The sequence below is a fragment of the Macaca nemestrina genome, chromosome 2 (assembly GCF_043159975.1).
Source record: "Macaca nemestrina isolate mMacNem1 chromosome 2, mMacNem.hap1, whole genome shotgun sequence".
Lineage (NCBI taxonomy): Eukaryota > Metazoa > Chordata > Mammalia > Primates > Cercopithecidae > Macaca > Macaca nemestrina.
This window is the reverse complement of record NC_092126.1, coordinates 106,830,824-106,840,390: the sequence shown is the minus strand read 5'-3', so window position 1 is coordinate 106,840,390 and position 9,567 is coordinate 106,830,824. Positions and strand designations below refer to the sequence as shown.

Sequence of the window (9,567 nt, the reverse complement as noted above, 5' to 3'; positions counted from 1 at the left end):
AGCTTCATCCATGTCGCTACAAAGGGCATGAACTCATCCTTTTTTATGGCTTCATAGTATTCCATGGTGTATATGTGCCACATTTTCTTAATCCAGTCTATCATTGATGGACATTTGGGCTGGTTCCAAGTCTTTGCTATTGTGAATAGTGCCACAGTAAACATATGTGTGCATGTGTCTTTATAGCAGCATGATTTATAATCCTTCGGGTATATACCCAGTACTGGGATGGCTGGGTCAAATGGTATTTCTAGTTCTAGATCCTTGAGGAATCACCACAGTGTCTTCCACAATGGTTGAACTAGTTTACAGTCCCACCAACAACAATAAAAGTGTTCCTATTTCTCCACATCCTCTCCAGCACCTGTTGTTTCCTGACTGTTTAATGATCGCCATTCTAACTGGTGTGAGATGGTATCTCATTGTGGTTTAGATTGGCATTTCTCTGATGGCCAGTGATGATGAGCATTTTTTCATGTGTCGTTGGCTGCATAAATGTCTTCTTTTGAGAAGTGTCTGTTCATATCCTTTGCCCACTTTTTGACGGGATTTTTTTTTTCTTGTAAATTTGTTTGAGTTCTTTGTAGGTTCTGGATATTAGCCCTTTGTCAGATGAGTAGATTGCAAACATTTTCTCCCATTCTGTAGGTTGCCTGTTCACTCTGATGGTAGTTTCTTCTGCTGTGCAGAAGCTCTTTAGTTGAATTAGATCCCATTTGTCAATTTTGGCTTTTGTTGTCATTGCTTTTAGTGTTTTAGACATGAAGTCCTTGCCCATGCCTATGTCCTGAATGGTATTGCCTAGGTTTTCGTCTAGGGTTTTATGGTTTTAGGTCTAACATTTAAGTATTTAATCCATCTTGAATTAATTTTTGTATAAGGTGTAAGGAAGGGATCCAGTTTCAGCTTTCTACATATGGCTAGCCAGTTTTCCCAGCATCATTTATTAAATAGGGAATCCTTTCCCCATTTCTTGTTTTTGTCAGGTTTGTCAAAGATCAGATGGTTGTAGATGCATGGTATTATTTCTGAGGGCTCTGTTCTGTTCCATTGGTCTATATGTCTGTTTTAGTACCAATACCATGCTGTTTTGGTTACTGTAGCCTTGTAGTATAGTTTGAAGTCAGGTAGCATGATGCCTCCAGCTTTGTTCTTTTGGTTTAGGGTTGACTTGGCAATGTGGGCTCTTTTTTGGTTCCATATGAACTTTAAAGCAGTTTTTTCCAATTCTGTGAAGAAAGTCATTGGTAGCTTGATGGAGATGGCATTGAATCTATAAATTACCTTGGACAGTATGGCCATTTTCACGATATTGATTATTCCTATCCATGAGCATGGAATGTTCTTCCATTTGTTTGTGTTCTCTTTTATTTTGTTGAGCAGTGGTTTGTAGTTCTCCTTGAAGAGGTCCTTCACATCCCTTGTAAGTTGGATTTCTAGGTATTTTATTCTCTTTGAAGCAATTGTGAATGGGAGTTCACTCATGATTTGGCTCTCTGTCTGTTATTGGTGTATAGGATGCTTGTGATTTTTGCACATTGATTTTGTATCCTGAGACTTTGCTGAAGTTGCTTATCAGCTTACGGAGATTTTGGGCTGAGATGATGGGGTTTTCTAAATATACAGTCATGTCATCTGCAAACAGGGACAATTTGACTTCCTCTTTTCCTAATTGAATACCCTTTATTTCTTTCTCCTGCCTGATTGCCCTGGCCAGAACTTCCAACAGTATGTTGAATAGGAGTGGTGAGAGAGGGCATTCCTTTCTTGTGCCAGTTTTCAAAGGGAATGCTTCCAGTTTTTGTCCATTCAGTATGATATTGGCTGTGGGTTTGTCATAAATAGCTCTTATTATTTTGAGATATGTTCCATCAACACCGAATTTATTGAGAGTTTTTAGCATGAAGGGCTGTTGAATTTTGTCAAAGGCCTTTTCTGCGTCTATTGCGATAATCATGTGGTTTTTGTCTTTGGTTCTGTTTATATGCTGGATTACGTTTATTGATTTGCGTATGTTGAACCAGCCTTGCACCCCAGGAATGAAGCCCACTTGATCATGGTGGATAAGCTTTTTGATGTGCTGCTGAATTTGGTTTGCCAGTGTTTTATTGAGGATTTTGGCATCGATGTTCATCAGGGATATTGGTCTAAAATTCTCTTTTTTTGTTGTGTCTCTGCCCGGCTTTGGTATCAGGATGATGCTGCCTCATAAAATGAGTTAGGGAGGATTCCCTCTTTTTCTACTGATTGGAATAGTTTCAGAAGGAATGGTACCAGCTCTTCCTTGTACCTCCGGTAGAATTCGGCTGTGAATCCATCTGGTCCTGGACTTTTTTTGGTTGGTAGGCTATTAATTATTGCCTCAATTTCAGAGGCTGCTATTGGTCTATTCAGGGATTCAGCTTCTTCCTGCTTTAGTCTTGGGAGGGTGTATGTGTCCAGGAATTTATTCATTTCTTCTAGATTTTCTAATTTATTTGTGTAGAGGTGTTTATAGTATTCTCTGATGGTAGTTTGTATTTCTGTGGAATCAGTGGTGATATCCCCTTTATCATTTTTTATTGCATCTATTTGGTTCTTCTCACTTTTCTTCTTTATTAGTCTTGCTAGCAGTCTATCAATTTTGTTGATCTTTTCAAAAAACAGCTCCTGGATTCATTGATTTTTTTTTGAAGGGTTCTTGTGTCACTATCTCCTTCAGTTCTGCTCTGATCTTAGTTATTTCTTACCTTCTGCTAGCTTTTGAATGTGTTTGCTCTTGCTTCTCTAGTTCTTTTAATTGTGGTGTTAGGGTGTCAATTTTAGATCTTTCCTGCTTTCTCTTGTGGGTATTTAAAAGTGCTATAAATTTCCCTCTACACACTGCTTTAAATGTGTCCCGGAGAGTCTGATATGTTGTGTCTTTGTTCTCACTGGTTTCAAATAACATCTTTATTTCTGCCTTCGTTTCGTTATGTACCCAGTAGTCATTCAGGAGCAGGTTGTTCAGTTTCCATGTAGTTGAGCAGTTTTGAGTGAGCTTGTTAGTCCTGAGTTCTAGTTTGATTGCACCGTGGTCTGAGGGACAATTTGTTGTAGTTTTTGTTCTTTTACATTTGCTGAGGAGTGCTTTACTTACAACTATGTGGTCAGTTTTGGAATAAGTGCAATGTGGTGCTGAGAAGAATGTATATTCTGTTGATTTGGGGTGGAGAGTTCTGTAGATGTCTTTTAAGTCCACTTGTTGCAGAGCTGAATTCAATTCCTGGATATCCTTGTTAACTTTCTGTCTGGTTGATCTGTCTAATGTTGGCCGTGGGTGTTAAAGTCTCCCATTATTATTGTGTGGGAGTCTAAGTCTCTTTGTAGGTCTCTAAGGACTTGCTTTATGAGTCTGGGTGCTCCTGTATTGGGTGCATATATATTTAGGATAATTAGCTCTTCTTGTTGAATTGATCCCTTTACTATTATGTAATGGCCTTCTTTGTCTCTTTTGATCTTTGTTGATTTAAAATCTGTTTTATCAGAGACTAGGATTGCAACCCCTGCCTTTTTTTGTTTTCCATTTGCTTGGTAGATCTTCCTGCATCCCTTTATTTTGAGCCTGTGTGTGTCTCTGCACATGAGATGGGTCTCCTGAATATAACACACCGATGGGTCTTGACTCTATCCAATTTGCCAGTCTGTGTCTTTTAATTGGAGCATTCAGCCCATTTACATTTAAGGTTAATATTGTTATGTGTGAATTTGATCCTGTCATTATGATGTTAGCTGGTTATTTTGCTCATTAGTTGATGCAGTTTCTTCCTAGCATTGATGGTCTTTACAATTTGGCATGTTTTTGCAGTGGCTGGCACTGGTTGTTCCTATCCATGTTTAGTGCTTCCTTTAGGAGCTCTTGTAGGGCAGACCTGGTGGTGACAGAATCTCTCAGCATTTGCTTGTCCGTAAAGGATTTTATTTCTCCTTCACTTACGAAGCTTAGTTTGGCTTCATATGAAATTCTGGATTGAAAATTCTTTTATTTAAGAATGTTGAATATTGGCCCCCACTCTCTTCTGGCTTGTAGAGTTTCTGCCAAGAGATATGCTGTTAGTCTGATGGGCTTCCCTTTGTGGGTAACCCGACCTTTCTCTATGGCTACCCTTAACATTTTTTCCTTCATTTCAACTTTGGTGAATCTGACAGTTATGTGTCTTGGAGTTGCTGTTCTCGAGGAGTATCTTTGTGGTGTTCTCTGTATTTCCTGAATTTGAATGTTGGCCTGCCTCACTAGGTTGGGGAAGTTCTGGATAATATACTGCAGAGTGTTTTCCAACTTATCCCAATTCTCCCCGTCACTTTCAGGTATACCAATCAGACGTAGATTTGGTCTTTTCACATAGTCCTGTATTTCTTGGAGGCTTTGTTTATTTCTTTTTACTCTTTTTCCTTTAAATTTCTCTTCCGGCTTCATTTCATTCATTTGATCTTCAATCACTGATATCCTTTCTTCCAGTTGATCGAATTGGCTACTGAAGCTTGTGCATTCATCACATAGTTCTCATGCCATGGTTTTGAGCTCCATCAGGTCATTTAAGGACTTCTCTACACTGGTTATTCTAGTTAGCCATTCGTCTAATCTTTTTTTCAAGGTTTTTAGCTTCTTTGCGATGGGTTAGAACTTCCTCCTTTAGCTCAGAGAAGTTTGATCATCTGAAGCTTTCTTCTCTCAACTTGTCAAAGTCATTCTCCATCCAGCTTTGTTCCATTGCTGGTGAGGAGCTGTGTTCCTTTGGAGGGGGAGAGGCGCCCTGATTTTTAGAATTTTCAGCTTTTCTGGTCTGTTTTTTCCCCATCTTTGTGGTTTTATCTCCCTTTGGTCTTTGATGATGGTGACATACAGATGGGGTTTTGGTGTGGATGTCCTTTCTGTTTGTTAGTTTTCCTTCTAACAGTCAGGAACCTCAGCTGCAGGTCTGTTGGAGTTTTCTGGAGGTCCACTACAGACACTGTTTGCCTGGGTATCAGCAGCAGAGTCTGCAGAACAGCGAATATTGCAAAACAGCAAATGTTGCTGCCTGATCATTCCTCTGGAAGCTTCGTCTCAGAGGGATACCCGGCTGTGTGAGGTGTCAGTCTGCCCCTACTGGGTAGTGCCTCCCAGTTAGGCTACTCGGGGGTCAGGGATCCACTTGAGGAGGCAGTCTGTCCGTTCTCAGATCTCAAACTCTGTGCTGGGAGAACCACTACTCTCTTCAAAGCTGTCAGACAGGGACATTTATGTCTGCAGAGGTTTCTGCTGCCTTTTGTTTGGCTATGCCCTGCCCCCAGAAGTGGAGTCTACAGAGGCAGGTAGGCCTCCTTGAGCTGCGGTGGGCTCCACCCAGTTCAAGCTTCCAGCCATTTTGTTTACCTACTCAAGCCTTAGCAATGGCAGGCGCCCCTCCCCCAGCCTCACTGATGCCTTGTAGTTAGATCTCAGTCTGCTGTGCTAGCAATAAGTGAGGCTCTGTGGGCGTGGGACCCGCCGAGCCAGGCGCAGGATATAATCTCCTGGTGTGCCGTTTGCTAAGACCATTGGAAAAGTGCAGTATTAGGGTGGGAGTAACCCGATTTTCCAGGTGCTGTCTGTCACAGCTTCCCTTGGCTAGTAAATGGAATTCCCTGACCCCTTGCACTTCCCAGGTGAGGTGATGCCTTGCCCTGCTTCTGCTCATGCTCGGTGGTCTGCACCCACTGTCCTACACCCAGTGTCCAACAAGCCCCAGTGAGATGAACCCAGTACCTCAGTTGGAAATGCAGAAATCACCCGTCTTCTCTCTCTTATAGGCCATATGGGCTATACCACATGGCCTAGGTGTATAGTAGATCCTCTTTAATTTTTCACAACAGTATTTTCTAGACTTATTTGACAGAATTTGTACATATTTTATTCATCCCTAAATATCCATTTCCAATTTTAATTGCTGGTACCATCATGTGCTGTATAACAACATTACAATCAGTAATGAACCATACATACGACAGTGGTCTCATAAGATTATTTATTTATTTATTTATTTTTGAGATGGAGTCTTGCCCTGTTGTCCAGGCTGGAGTGCAGTGGTGCGATCTTGGCTCACTGCAACCTCTGCCTCCTAGGTTAAATCGATTCTCCTGCCTCCGCCTCCTGAGCAGCTGAGATTATAGGTGCCCGCCACCATATCTGGATATTTTTTGTATTTTTAGTAGAGACGGGGTTTCACAATACCATATTTTTACTGTACCTTTTCTATGTTTATCTATATTTAGATACACAAATATTTACCATTGTGTTACAACTGGGGACAGTATTTAGTATAGTAACATGCTGTACATTTTTGTGTCCTAGGAGCAGTGGACTATACCACATGGCCTAGGGGTGTAGTAGACTGTACCATCTAAGTTTGTGTAAATACTGTCTATGATGTTTATACTATGACAAAATCATCTAACGACACTTTTCCCAGAGTGTATATCCATTGTTAAGTGAGGCATGACAGCAAACAGAAAGAAAATTGCTTTTTATGTTGACATTTTATCCTGAAACTTTGCAAAATTTGCTTATTAATGATAGTTTTATTTATGTAGGGTAAAACTTAGGATTTACTCTGTACATGACCACATCATCTGTAAATAAAAACAAATTATCTTCTTCATTTATAATCTATAGATTTTTTGTCTGCTTTTCTTGCCTGATTGCACTGGTTAGGACCTTCAGTAGAATGTTGAATAGAACTAGTAAAGGTTGTCATTCTTGCTTTGTTCCTGATTTTAAGGAAAAAGCAATTAAGTTTTTACCATTAAGTATGATGTTAGTGACTCTCTTTCTCAATGTCTTTTTAAGATTGAGGAAATTTGCCTCTATTTCTGTTTTACTGAGACTTTTTATCCTGAATGACTACTGAATTTTGTCAAAAATTTTCTGCATATATCAGTATGATGGATCATTTTTCTCCTTTATTCTGTTATTGTGTTGAATTATATTAAATAACTTTCTAATGTAAAACCAAACTTGCATTTTTTTTTTTAAAATATGGGGTCTCTGTCTGTCACCCATGCTAAAGTGCAGTGGGTCTATGGCTTACTGCAACCTCAACCTCTTGGGCTCAAGTGATTCTGTCACCTCAGCCTCCCAAGTTGCTGGGACTATAGGCATGTGCCAACATGCCCGGCTAATTTTTTAACTTTTTGTAGCTACAGGGTCTTGCTGTGTTGACCAGGTTGGTCTCAAACTCCCACCTTGGCCTCCTGAAGTACTAGGATTACAGATGTGAGCCACCAAGTCACGGTGAACCTTGCGTTTCTGAAATATATTGTACTTGGTCATATTTTATTAGAGATTGCTGGATTTGATTTTCTAATATTTTGCTAAAGAAGTTTACATCTATACTAATGAGAGATATTGGTCTGTGGTGTTCTTTTCTTGAAATGTTTTTGTCAGGTTTTGGTATCAGAATAATACTGTCCTCGTAATTGTCCCCTCTTTTTTTTTTTATGAGAGAGACTGTGTAGGATTGATGTATTAGTCCATTTTCAGGTTGCTGATTAAAACATACCAGAGGTTGGGCAATTTACAAAAGAAAGATGTTTAATTGGACTTACACTTCAACATGGCTGAGGAAGCCTCATGATCATGGTGGAAGGCAAGGAAGAGCAAGTCACTTCTTACATGGATGGCAGCAGGCAAAGAGAGAGAGCTTGTGCAGGGGAACTCCTCATGAGACTTATTCACTATCACAAGAACAGCATGGGAAAGACTTGCCCCCATGATTCAGTTACCTCCCACTGGGTCCTTCCCACAACACATGGGAATTCAAGATGAGATTTGGGTAAGGACACAGTCAAACCATATCATTCTGCACCTGACCCCTCCCACATCTCATGTCCTCTCATTTCAAAACCAATCATGCTTTCCCAACAGTCCCCCAAAGTCTTAGCTCATTTCAGTATTAACCCAGAAGTCCACAGTCCACTCATCCAAGACAAGTCTCTTCCACCTATGGGCCTGTAAAATCAAAAGCAGTTCAGTTACTTCCTAGATACAGTGGGGGTACAGGCATTGGGTAAATACAGCCATTCCAAATGGGAGAAATTGGCCAAAACAAAGGGGCTACAGGCCCCATGCAAGTCCAAAATCCAGCAGGGCAGTAAAATCTTAAAGCTCCAAAATGATCTCCTTTGACTCCATGTCTCACATCCAGGTAACGTTGATGCAAGAGGTAGGGACTTAGCATTGAGCATAAGTACACTTTTGTGGCACCTGAGGTTGTATAATATAAACATCTAGGTCATGTTTTAAGCTTTAATTATAAATCCTTTCAATCCACAAGCTATTTTCCCTTCATAGCAAAATCTCCCTTGACTCTATGTCTCATACCCAGGTAACACTGATGCAAGAGCAGCTGTGCTCCTGTGGCTTTGCAGGGTACAGCCTCCCTCCTGGCTGCTTTCAGAGGCTGCTGTTGAGTGTTTGCAGCTTTTCCAGGTGCACAGTGAAAGCTGTCAGTGGATCTGCCATTCTCAGATCTGGAGGACAGTGGCCCTCTTTTCGCAGCTCCATTAGACAGTGCTCCAGTAGAGACTCTGTGGGGGCTCCAACCCCACATTTCCCTTCCTCACTGTCCTAGCAGAGTTTCTTCATGAGACCCCTGTCCCCGCTGCAGACTTCTGCCTGGACATCCAGGCATTTCCATAGATCTTCTGAAATGTAGGTGGAGGCTCCCAAACCTCAATTTTTTACTGCTGTGTGCTCACAGCGTCAACACCATGTGGAAGCTGCCAAGGCTTGGGGCTTGCACCCTCTGAAGCCACGGCCTGAGCTCTGCATTGGCCCTTTCAGTCACGGCTGGAGTGACTGAGACACAGGGCACCAAGTCCATAGGCTGCACACAGCCTGGGGACCCTGTCTGGCCCATGAAACTGCTTTTTCCTCCTAGGCCTCCCAGCCTGTGATGGGAGGAGCTGCCTCCCATCTGACATGCTCTGGAGACATTTTCACCATTGTCTTGGGAATTAACATCGAGCTCCTCGTTACTTATGCAAATTTCTGCAGCTGGCTTGAATTTCTCCTCAGAAAATGGGATTTTTTTTTTTTCTATCACATTGTCAGGCTGTAAATTTTCCACACTTTTACTCTGCTTCCCTTATAAAAATGAGTGCTAGGCTTGGTGTAGTGGCTCACACCTGTTATCCTAGCACTTTGTGAGGCCAAGGTGGGTGGATCACCTGAGGTCAGGAGTTCGAGACAAGCCTGACCAACGTGGCAAAACTCTGTGTCTACTAAAAATATAAAAAATTAGCCAGGCGTGGTGGTGGGCGCCTGTAATCCCAGCAACTCAGGAGGCTGGGGCAGGAGAATCACTTGAAGCCGGGAGGCGGAGGTTGCAGTAAGCCAAGATGGCGCTGTTGCACTCCAGCCTGGGTGACAAGAGCAAACCTCCATCTCAAAAAACAAGCAAAAAACTGAATGCTTTCAACAGCACCCAAGTCACCTCTTGAATGCTTTGCTGCTTAGAAATTTCTTCCACCATATACCCTAAATCAATTCTCTCAAGCTCAAAGTTCCATGAATTTCTAGGGCAGGGG

General features: G+C 41.6%; 1 protein-coding gene across 3 annotated transcripts in view; it reads left to right on the top strand.

Annotated features, from left to right (window-relative positions):
* The window catches only part of LOC105480296 (anoctamin 10), a 257,728-nt gene that overhangs the window by 135,912 nt on the left and 112,249 nt on the right, over positions 1-9,567 (top strand). The window lies entirely within an intron of this gene.